General features: G+C 42.0%; 1 long non-coding RNA gene across 1 annotated transcript; it reads right to left on the reverse strand.

The window, feature by feature from the left end:
* Positions 1-734: 734 nt before the first annotated feature.
* Positions 735-7,112, reverse strand: LOC112965862. The gene is made up of 3 exons (XR_003253412.1): positions 4,528-7,112; positions 4,116-4,223; positions 735-1,536 (listed from the first exon to the last, which is right to left on the reverse strand). It is a non-coding gene; the product is annotated as an uncharacterized LOC112965862 (long non-coding RNA).
* Between the last annotated feature and the right edge of the window lie 4,361 nt (positions 7,113-11,473).

The raw sequence follows: 11,473 nt of genomic DNA on the forward strand, positions 1-11,473 counted from the left end.
GAAAGTGCCACTTCACTTGTGTCACCATCAGTAACAGCTTTGAGCACACACACACAGAAAGAAATTCAGGGATAATACCCAGATAAGGACTAAAAATTTTCACAGTAGTGTTTTATCTTTCTAAAATTAATCTACAAGAGCCTCGGTTTAAAAAGCTCAAATAATCAAATCAAACAAAATCTGAATTTAAGTTGCAAGATGGGGGGGGGGAATCTAGTAACTATCAATAAACATTAGATGTTAATATCTGCCCTACGTTATGTTCAATTATTTAGGATAGTCTAATGAAAGGAAAGAATCAAGGTGAAAAGAAGCCAACTAGCAAGAACAGAAGGCAAACTACTCTTCAAGACCTATGAGACTATCTGTCCCCCTCCCAAGTTCTGTTTTACTTTTTCTTCATACAAAACAGTAGTATCTTTCCTTCCAAAGCTGCAGCCTACGAGCGTGTAACAGAAGAAAAAAAAGTGGTCTTTATTTGTAAGAAAGTTATATTTCCTTAACTCATAACACACATTCTTACTTCAGCCATCAGGAAGCAGTAGAGCTGACTAAGCCTGCTGAGATCCACCTAGTAGCTTCTTGCCTCGCACAGCACTTCCGACTCTAAACCTCACACCTTTCATTATCTCTCAGTTATATAAAATTGCCTCTTAAAAGAAAAGAGACAACAAAAAGCGTGGGTAACGTACTTGTCTTTTGGAAGGGATGGAGAAGCGCTACACAATTAAGAAAACCCCACTTTTTTTTCAAACCGATCCTTTTCCAATTTGACAGTGTGTAATTGTTTGAGCATTGATCTTCACACAGAAGGTAACCACGCTTGAGAGGAGCTCCCTCCTAATTTTAGTCTTACGGGCTTAAATGTCATAACTTTCCACCTTCCTGGATGACACTTTCAGAACCTGGAATAGAACGTACTTTTTCCTTCCTTACCCCCTCAGAAGCAAGAGGATAAAAAGTACATTTTCACCTGTATGACTACTTATAACAGTTATCAGGAGTGGGTTTGGGGGGTTTTTTTTGGTTAATATACTTATTCAACCAGTTAGCTTGTTTCAGTGTCACTATTTCTGCCTCTTTAGCTCCTCTAGATCAGCCTGGAGAGGTGACAAATATCATAAGGCATTTCTTTACATGATTTATTGTCTTATATATGTTACAAAGCAGGTAGAACATTATCAAGCTCAGTTTCAACTTTCATGGCAGAATCTTCATTTGAGATGTGACCGGGATTTTTCTGTTCACAAACTTGGAAGCAGACACTGAAGTCACACTGGAAGTCCTAGTATACAAGCAGTATTTTCACTCTGCCTTTCTTTGGACACCAACATAGCTGCTACATTTCAAAGAGCTCAATCATGTTTCTTAAGGCTTCTTTCAGTCATGCCAGACACCAGGACAAAGCCCCAACAGTTCAGCACTCCACCCGTTCCCTAAAATTCAATGTCAGGTAACTTGACTCAATAGCCATACTGTTTGTCCCAGTCAGCAATTACCACATCCATTCCAACCTCCTTTCTAGGTTTGACGATTCTGTAATTTATTGTTTCATAAAAGACAATTAGCACATTTAAGGTTTTAGAAAAATCAAACAATGCATTCATAGAAAATAAAATGAAGCAATTTCCAGTAAGGAAATTTTACATTAGTATCTTAAGCTAATAAGGGCAACAAGGCATGCAAAAAGACAGCAAACTGACATATATCTGACCTTGACTTTCAAAAAGAATATCACTTTTTCAAAACCTGCTCCTTAACAGTCAGGTGAAGAAGGCAAGCAATGGGGGATCTGGGTGGATTAAGGAGACCCTAGAAGCTGGGCTGGGGGTAACTAAAGGTACATTAGAAAGCATCTGGATGAGCCCTAGTAAGTTATGGCTTGCATAATAAGAGATTTGCATAACTAACTAAATTTCTTTCTGCCCTGATCTTCTGAAGTACCTGCATTTGGGAGGAAGAAGAAATACATTCCTAAATTGGAGGACTGCCCAAAATACAAATATATCAATACACAGAAGCTAGCTTCACCTTTCAGCATTCTAGGTAACTGCCACTAGGATGCTCACTGGGATAATTATAACATATTAGCAATTGCTCTCTTGCTTACAGACTTGGAGTCATTCAGGTTGGAAGGGACATCAGGAGGTCTCTAAGTCCAAACTTCTGCTCAAAGAGGGCCAACTATGGGATCAGACCAGGTTGCTCAGGGCTTTACTCAGTTGTCTTGAAAGCACCATCAAGGATGAAGACTGCAGAACCTTTCTGCACAAGCTCTTCCAATGACTGCCTGTCCTTACATTGAAAAAATCTCCTCCTTATATCCAATTGGAACCTCTCTTGTTTTTATGACCACTGTCTCTTGTCCTCCCCGCCATGCTCTGAAGAGCCTTGCTCCATCTTCTCAGCAACTTCCTCTTAGGTATGGACAGGCTGCTGTTAGGCCCTCCCACCCCACCAAGCCTTCTCTTCTCTAGGCTGAAGAAGTCCAAGTCCCTCTGCTCTCCTCTCAGGGCAAATGCTTCATTCAGCCCCCACAGCATCTTGGTAGCCCTTCCCTGAACTTGCTCCAATGTCTTTCTTGTATCGCGAGTGCCAAAACTAGATGCAGTATTCTACATACAACCTAACGAGCGCCGAGTAAAGGGGGACAATCACTTCTCTTGATCCGCTACTGGCTGTGCTCCTGTGAATACAGCCCAGGATGCTGCCTACCAAGACCCTCTGGGCCTCTTCAGCAGAGCTGCTCTCCAGCCTGCATCACTGCAAGGGCTGTTCCTTCATAGGTGCAGGCCTTTGCTTTTGTCTTGGTCAAATTTCATAAGCGTCCTTTCAGCCCATTCAGCAACTCTGGATGCCAGCCCTGTCCTCAAACGTATCAACTGGTCCCCCCTAGCTTGGTGTCATCTACAAACTTGATGAAAGCACACTCTGTCACCTGCTCCAAGTCATTGATAAAGATACTAATGGTTTCCTCATATTAATGAACACAGTCTCAGTATAGATCCCTGCATACCCACCCGCCACAGGCCTCCAGGTACAGTATGATCCATTAACCACTAGCCTCTGAGCCCAGCCAGCCTTTTTTTTTTTTTTAAACCCACCTAGCCATCCATCCACCCAGACTGTAACATCCTAACTTGGATGTAGGAATATTCCGGGAGACCATACCAAAAGCCTTGCTACAGTCGAGGTAAGTGAAATACACTGTTCTCCCCTTGCCAACAAATCCAGTCATTTTATTGCAGAAGGCAACCAGGTCGGTCAGGCATGATTTAACCTTGAAAAATCCATGCCGACTGTTCCCTGTCACCTTCACATGCCCAGAAATTTGTTCCAAGAAGACCTGCTCCATGCTTTTCCCAGAGATGGCAGTGAGGCTGACCAGCCTGCAGTTTCCTGTATTGCCTTTTTGGCTTTTTTTTGAAATTGGGCACAACACTTGCCTTCTCTTACTTTCTTATAGCCAGGATTTTGGGGGGAGGATAGGGGGACCGAGAAGCAGATGTTCATTCTACCCCACTTCCATTGCATCTCATCTTCTAACCAAGCATGGTTCTCCACAAGCTGTATACCATTCAGAGTAAAGAGATGCAAATAAGAAGGGATACAGCTCCTAAAATTAGTTTAAATCTGTTCTGTGGGTCTCAATAACCAAAAGGGACACTATCAGCTCAGAATCTAGTTAATCTTAAGAACAAGTTAAAATAGTTTCAAGCTCTTATAATCCCTCCCAATCCATTTTTCATAAAAGACTTCAACTAAGTAGCTTTTCAAAACTGAAGCTCATAATACAAAGCAAACAAATCAAGAAGTTAGTGGCAGAGTTTTGTTTTCTTCTAACCTTCACTACAATAATGCCAGTAACATCAATTCGATCTTGAAAACTACCCTGACACCAGCCTGAACAACAGGCATACTAGTCAGGATGGAAAAACCACGTGTACCAATATCCCCAACACCAGAACTAGTGTGTGTGATACCAGACAACAGCTTCCCTATAAAGAAGAGATCTAGTGCTCTGTCCCCTTTCTCACTTCCCTGAAAGCAGAATGGTGCAAACTGAAACTTTTCCTTGATTATACTTAGTTCCTAACCTCTCTCTCTCCACTTACATTTTGTGCATCACCATGTCATAACCACAAGTCTCTCTGCTGTACTTATCCAAATCTCCACTATCTTTTGCTGTGCTCACAGTGAAAATACACTTTGTGTTGAAGGTCCTGAAAAAGATAAAACATTAGCTTCTTTCAGGAATAATAATTGTTTTCAGAATTACTTCTACCCTCCCCCCCCCCAAAAAAATCACAGATTAGCTGAATATTCCACTATTAAAAACACAAAGTAGTATACAAGGGCACACTAACTGCAACTGGTTCCAAAAGTAATATACAAAAATAAATATGAAAAATGCATTCAGATGAGAAGCTAGCCTCTCTTCTCCCCAGATGCCAGAGGGGAGGGAAAAAAGAAGAGGAAAAAAAAAAAAAAAGCGTGTGGCAGAAGAAGCCCAACCAGAGCACTCACCCTGATCTGTTCTGGTAGTATCAGCTGGAAAAGGATGTATTAGGTTTGCTTTCCTCTGGCCCTACAGAGCTGCTCCATAACTATTCTTCCTCTTAATTGCTTCCCAAGGTGTCTTCACTATTTTGACACTACCACTGTTTGCGCTCTGGTGAGAAACTGTAAATCCTACCCAGTAGCATCAACAATACTGACATGATTATTGTTGCATTGCATCTKGCTACAAGGCTACGTATAGTTTCAGACCAAAAGGCTTCAGAGATTTCCTTTGCTGTAAGAGCAGAAATCTAAACAGAAGGAGGAGGAGCAGTTTGCCTATAGATCAGGAAACAACTCTGCACTGGTAATATTAGCTTTTCATTCAGATCATCCTGATGAAGAGTAGATATTTTAGGGTTCTTGGAGAACGTTAATGGAGTTGAGGTTCTCACTTTCCCATCCAATCACAAATGCACACATCTTCCCTGCTGCCCTATTTTAACAGCTCACAAAACATTTAAGTTCAGGATGCCCCTTTAAAGGGGAATTATCCGAGAATCCTATAATTAAAAGCAGGCACTTGCTGGAGGCAGCATGAAGCGCAGAGTCTGCACTGAGAGCGTCAGCAAGCAAATGCCTTCAGTGCAGCTCACACRACTGACAGATCCATTGCTTCATGTTAAAGCTGCGCCACCGTCACATCTGGAAAAAAAAACTGGCCGATAAACTCAAAGGCATGAATTGTCTTGACACGTAAGTTTTAACCGTTACGTTCCCTGACTGTAGATTCATTAAATACATAGCTCAACATGAGGTCGTTCAGATTTCAAGTCGGTTAGTCCTCCCTCCTCCCCACAACGACCGAGAGCATCGGAGCGGTGAGAATCCCCTGCTCAAAACTGCCTTTTGGCTTGGACTTCTCAAGCAGTCCCTTCAGCTACACAAGCCCTTCTCTGAAGGTTCTCATCTTTATATATCTTCTGTAATATAAGCACAGAACAGGCCTACTTGTGTGAAGACTGAAATAGCAGTGATTAATATGCAACTGAAGTAATTTTATGAAACATAGAAAAAAATTAAATACTGTGCAAGATTATTATGAAAAAGGCAAGTTTTATGTCTGCTTTGTGAGGTATAATAGCTGCCAAAATTTGTTTCCTTTATTCTTGTTTTAATGCCATCTCCCCCCCCACTTTTGATACCAAATTATAAATGAAGGGTACTATGCTTGTTAATTCACATTCAGCTGTGCAAGAACATACAGCACAATATACCAAATGTGCATAACGAAGCAACAACAGACATGCACTCGAAACTAGTGACTATTACATACTTCRCTCTAAAAAGCTTCCAACTAAAGTTGACTGAATAAAAAAAGCAATGCTCTCACTAACCTGTTTCCATGTAAAGCATGAATTTCAGTGAAATGAGGCTGTTCTGAATCATTCTCATTAATACTTTCCTTAAAAGAGTCAATGAAACTTAGGGGGGAAAAAAACAATAACAACAAAAAAACCTTTGCAGCTACTGCAAAACAGATGGACATTCAGTACTTAATAATTTCAAGTCTTTTGGTAATTTCCAGCTTTCCTCTTCACCCCATTAGATGAAACTACACAGGAGATGACAGAGAAACTATGTCATCAACAACACCCACTAAAACAGTTATCAAAGTACCGGCAGTGGTAAAGTTTGGGCAGAGTGAGGAGAGAAGTTTGTGCTCTTCAGGTTTGACATCCGTGGAGAGGGGTTGGAGTATAAGATCCCATTTTCTTTTTCCAACAGAAAGTTGCCAGCCCAGACTACTGCCTCAGAGATGCCTAACAGTAGCAGGGAAATAATTCCTACCTGCGAGACTGGGAAAGAACAACTCATTTTGACAACGCTGTCTCGCTAAGGAAATCCCCAGAGCATTAAAGATGGCCTTCAGAGAAGTATGAGATTATTTTACACACACATACATGTCTGTGTATAGACAATACTTATACACAAACACATATATAAAAGACATTATTGCAAATCAAAGATATTGTATTTATCTGATGCTCCAAGTTATGGGAAAAGATCCTTTTTTCTTAAAGGTAGGGAATAAGAAAAGGGGAAAGGCAAGATAAAGCGAAGCTTTTAAAGCGCGCGTGTTAAAGGCAGATTCTGAGTTACATAAGATTGCAAATTAGCAGTGATAATAGAAGTTTCAGTTTTCTTTCCATTCACGCTATGATTCTGCAAAATACTCAACACTATTTGTTGAAACATCTCTATTAAAGACAGTTTTCCAAATAAAAGATTTAGGTTCTCTCTGTAACTAAGCCATCTGAAAAGACAGATGGAAAACATAACATATGTTAAAGGGAAGATTTACAAAGCAAAAATTCTTGAAAGTGTAAACCAAATTAAGATGGAAGTGTCAGATTTCTAAGTTGTCCCACATGCTTTTTCATTGTATAAGAACAAACCCTTGAATTTTGCAAACCCCGTTTTTCGAACCCACCAATTTCTCATCAGATTGCAGTATTTTGCTAACAGAGCAAGATTTCTGTGCATGTTCTTCTCTACTAGCAAGCAGCAGCAGAAAGCAAAATCTCCAATAGGAATAAACACCTAAAATAGGCGAGTTGTTTAATCTGAAGTTGCAGATACAGTGGCAAAACACCACAGCACGTTGCTGCGGAAGTAATTAATGGCACTGGACTATGACTCTGAGGAACAGGCAGCCAGAATAGAAAGTGAATAATCTGCAACAGAAAACCGAGAACTATTTCACAAGCTGTCAAGAGATCTCGGGGGTACAGCAAAGCCTGACCCTCCGAGCACAGCCTTTATTCTCGGCTGCTGCCGGCAGCGCTTCTCCAGGAGCTCTACGCCGCAGCACAAGGCAGCATTTACCATGTTAATTTTAAGCCATCCAAAAAAAAAAAAATCAGTTTGATAAACTTCCAAGCATATATACAGAATTAGCACTTACGGTATGGGGTGAGGTCGGGTGGGGGGAGAGAGCAATTGTAAAGCACGACCTAAGCGCCCTGTGGACTGTCACCTAAAAACAGCCCCATCCGATCAACTGTTTCGTCTCATGCAGGTGTCAGTGTCCAACTCTTTGGAGGAATCTGCAAAAATCCCCAAACAKCGAGAAACTACACGAACCCCTGCTATCGGCAATGCTTCGTGAATTGGTTCGAATGAGCTACACGAGATTTTAAACAACTGAACCATTTTCTAATCTCACGAATCTCTTAGCCCAAACTACAACTGCAGGCATAAAGTTATGCAGGTCAGTTACTTTGGGTGCAAAAAGGCATCTTTTATCCAACTCAACACAGCCCACAGCAAACGTTTTTGCTTGGCATCATCACCTCCCATCCGCCACCCTCCTCGTCACTACACGTACACGACAAGTCTTAAGAAGGAGTGTAGGCATAAAACACCACGCTGCGTTTTCTCCATCCCAGCTAGTTATGGTGGAAACACCACAAAACAAATGACATTCTCATGAAACAAATAAAACTACAAGCACTCTGTCACCTAGATCTTTTCAGTGGAAGCATTTCTTCCCCTCATTTTCTGCTTGTAAATCCAAGTCTGTTCACCTACCGAAATTATCCTTTTTTTTTTAATCCAAGGGAGACAGGGAGAAAGCAGATGTATCAAAGGAATTCTTACTGTTATGTTGCACAAACGGCAAAGTGCTACACGCATCAGATACAGCAAAAGTACACTGATTAAATAGGCTTCCACAAAACTTACCAACTGTATGCAGGAACAACCACTTCTAAAATACGTATACAAGACAACATGAACAAAATCTGGTTTTTGACCACTGAGAAGTGAGTCCATTTGAACTCTCAGCTAAGTATGTGACTACTAGCTTAGAAAATTGTGATGGCTTTCATTAAGCTATTTCAATTTAAAGGTGGACCACCTCTTTTAAAGCTAAAAACGAAATCCACTGATATACACCTACGTATTTCTTTGGCACACGGCAAAAGAGTAAGATCAAATCAAGCCGTGTATTGATATATAAACTCACTTGTGTGAAGTTCTGTGGCTTACTGGGAGTTAACCAGCGTTGTGCTCCTTTCACTACATACAGAGGAACGTGTGACAACGCCAGTCCTTCCTCAGTTTTACAACACAGATGCGGCAATGCTTACAGGCTGGACAGTAAAGACAACGTGAAGTACCAAAGCCCTCACTTTGCATCTTTTGCGGCAGGCATACTGTTTAATCCGTTTATGTCCTGAAGTTGTGAAAAACCATGAGAAAGTATGAGGTTGAAAATCTAGCTCTAACCGACTTCCGAAGCCACTGATCCCACCTTCTCTCCAACTTCACCTACTTTAAAAATATATTAACTTATAACTCAGCTAAGGACACCCTCTGCTCTGGCCCAAATTATGATTTGTCATTTCTGGAACAAGCGTATTTCTATAGCAGCAGAAGGCTGCAGAGTATGTAACAAACACAGAGAGACGCGCCGTGTGCCATGCAGCAGGGAACAGCAGCAAGCGCTCTGCAGAACCGCAGCGCATGGGCACCCGACGGATGCTCGTCTGGCTGCTGCTCGGTTCAAAACCATTTTTCACAATCTAGGTTCAGAGTTCGAAACGGGACCAGCTCAAGAACTTTGCCAGTGTTGCACGTTTGGCAGGATATACAGCGAACTGGCAGGAGATGCAAAGTAATCGCGACGCTCGATGTTAAAATAACATTCTGCAATAACCAAAGTCTCTAGAATTCTACTTTTCCTATTAGTCTCTTGTTTATTCTGATGCAGCCCAGATGAGAACGCCTCTTAACATTTAAACAACATATAAATGCTTAGTTATGAGAGCTAGTGATTATCTAATAAAGAAGTAATTAGACAAAAGCACTAATCTACCTGGCTACATACGAGAAAATCTTTCCCATGAATATTTTTATGGTATTAGCCAGCTTGTTGAATACTGAACTGCAATGGTGCACTGAGTTAGGAGCCGTGGGCCTTCATCAGCCACCTCATTGACAGAAACAGCACCAGGGCAACTTTGAAATCCAACTATTACGACACCTTATGATATACAGAGTGTTCATTTCTGCTGTTCTTTTCTCTGCTCTCTCCTCTTAGATCAGATATTTGAGTTAGCCATTTAACAGGAAAGGTCTTATTTTCAGAACACAAGCGAACCAGTTTAAATTGCACAAACTTAGCTACAGTAGGCTAAGGAGCTATTTTTACCAGAAAGATTAAAGGGAACTAACATTTACCCTGACAAAAGGAATTGCTTGAGATCACTGCATCAAAGCATCAAGTGAAATATAAACAAGAGCAAGCAGTCGCATTCTGCTGAACATTCAGGCCTGCCATCAGGCCCTTCACCAGCACACCACTATTCTCATTTATAAGCATTGGCAGGATTCGTGCCTTTTTATTCAGCGACAAAACTACACAACTGGGCCTAACACGACGCCTTTTAAAGCGTGTCCCGATCACGCAAGCTGCAGCATCAAACAGCTGGGGTTTATGACTGCAATTACAGTTCAGTTATCCGGTACACAACTTATGGCTTGTTAAGGGCACAAGTCTCAAACCTATCTACTCAAATACCTCTGATTAAAAAAAAAAAAAAGCCTTCCACACTGCAACACAACTTTTTTATTTAAACCTCAGTGCAAGAGAGCAGCCTGTTTTAGGTTCAGGAGCAGGGATTTGATAGAAATCACTGCTCAAACTATTTGTATTGCCTGCTACAATGCACAGAAAAGTTCAGCAATCTTTCAACTAGCAGTATTAGCTGCTGAGAACAAATCTAGGGAAAAAAAAGCGAGAGAAGAGCACTTTTAAGCACACAAACCTCACTTGCACTCTCAAAGGGGTGCATTTTTTTTTCCTGAAGAACACTGGGATCACGACAGAACACAGCTGAAATACTCCTATTTGTCAAAAATACCGCCTGGTGTTTTCTGTCCTCGGCGACCAAAGGCCCCCTCAGCTGTGCAAAACTTTATGCAGATACTCAAGTTTACATATCTGGTACTGCACAGAGCTCACCGAGACGCATTAGAACTTGCTGAACAGGCCGTAATTATGGCTGAAGCATTCCAGAACAGACCAAGGGAACTTCAAAAAAAAAAAGAAAAAAGAAAAAAGAAATACTGCTTCAAACATCTTTCGCTGGCTACGAGTAGAAGCTAATGGGTCTATCTGAGCAATTAAAGAAAAACTGCCTTTTTCTGAGTTACTGCGTTTCACCGCACCTTACACATCAGCCTTCAATAGGATATTCAGTCACTTCCACAAAAGGGATTAAAGTAGTTCAATCACGAGACCTCACCTAGGTATTCTCTGCCAATGCTGAGTCTCAACACTGGTTCTTTTTGACACGTTTCATTTCTTTGTAGTTTGGGAAGAAAAAGATTCCATAAAAAAAGAAAAGCCCACAGACCTATCTATAAACTACTGCCAAACGCGGGCTAGGCAAACTAAAAAAAAAAAMCCACAGAATTTATCAGCTCAACTATCGTACCAATTTTTTCAGTCTATAAAAACATAGCAGGCATAGCGTGATTAACTTATCACCGTCCCTTAAGCGAGATTCATTAATCTCTGAAAACAGAAACACCAGTCAAACATATTACTTGCTCCTACCCGGCCCCTGTGTCAGCGCTTAAAACGCTCGGGACATTTAACGAAGGAGGGACGCGCACGTACGCGTTTGTGCACACGTGTGTATTTACAACGGGCACGCGATTCCTGGAAACGGCCGTTTCGAGGCGTTTTATCGCCCGCGCAGCCAGGACGGCAGGAGCCGCGCACCGGCGCCGCCGGGCACCGCGGCGCGCAGCAGCCGCTCAACTTCAGCGCTGCCCGTCGTCGCGGAGAAGCGCCGGCAGCGGCCCGGGCTGCCGCCCGCGAGCGGCCCCGGCGCCCCCGCAGCCGAACCCGGCACGAGACGCGGCCCCGCTGGCGGCGGCTCCCGCGCTACGGCCCTTC

This window comes from Apteryx rowi, unplaced genomic scaffold (assembly GCF_003343035.1).
Source record: "Apteryx rowi isolate R43461 unplaced genomic scaffold, aptRow1 scaffold_225, whole genome shotgun sequence".
Classification (NCBI taxonomy): domain Eukaryota; kingdom Metazoa; phylum Chordata; class Aves; order Apterygiformes; family Apterygidae; genus Apteryx; species Apteryx rowi.